Source organism: Camelus ferus, chromosome 5 (assembly GCF_009834535.1).
Source record: "Camelus ferus isolate YT-003-E chromosome 5, BCGSAC_Cfer_1.0, whole genome shotgun sequence".
NCBI classification, from domain to species: domain Eukaryota; kingdom Metazoa; phylum Chordata; class Mammalia; order Artiodactyla; family Camelidae; genus Camelus; species Camelus ferus.
This window is the reverse complement of record NC_045700.1, coordinates 4,685,720-4,686,343: the sequence shown is the minus strand read 5'-3', so window position 1 is coordinate 4,686,343 and position 624 is coordinate 4,685,720.

Sequence of the window (624 nt, the reverse complement as noted above, 5' to 3'; positions counted from 1 at the left end):
CACAACGGCGGTTCTCAAACTTGAGCATCCGAATCTCCTGGAGGGCAAAGTTGTTGCGCCCACCTGCAGAATTTCATGATTCGGTATTTTGCATTTGTGCCTTTCTAGTCAGTTTCAACTGGTTTCCGTGTGTTGAGGCAGCCAGGGGACCCCATTTTGAGAATCACTATACGTACTGGACCGCCTCCTGTTCTGCGCCCTCCTGGCCACAATGCTCCCCGTCTCAGCTCCCTCGAGGCCCACACTGCTCCTTCCTGGAATTTACATAGGACGTCGTCTCACTTTCTTGATATTTTGCTCAAACAACGCCCCTTCAGAGGGGTATTCCGGGCCTGTCTGTAAGAATAGCACTGCCCGCCATTCGGGGACTGTTTTAAAACAGGCTCCACACATCTTTCTCTGGCCGCATGTCACCGTTACAAGAATTTAAGCTCCAGGTTTCACTTTGTTCACGCTGCTGAAACGACAGCGCCTGGACGATCATAATAGGTGTTCAATGACTACTTCATTGACTGACCAGGAGTAAACAAGGGGAAGAATGGCCCTCGATGGGTACGCAGCACTCACAGGGATCACCCGGCTCAGCCACCCACGCCGGGACCGGCGCCCAGGGGCGGGACTTCC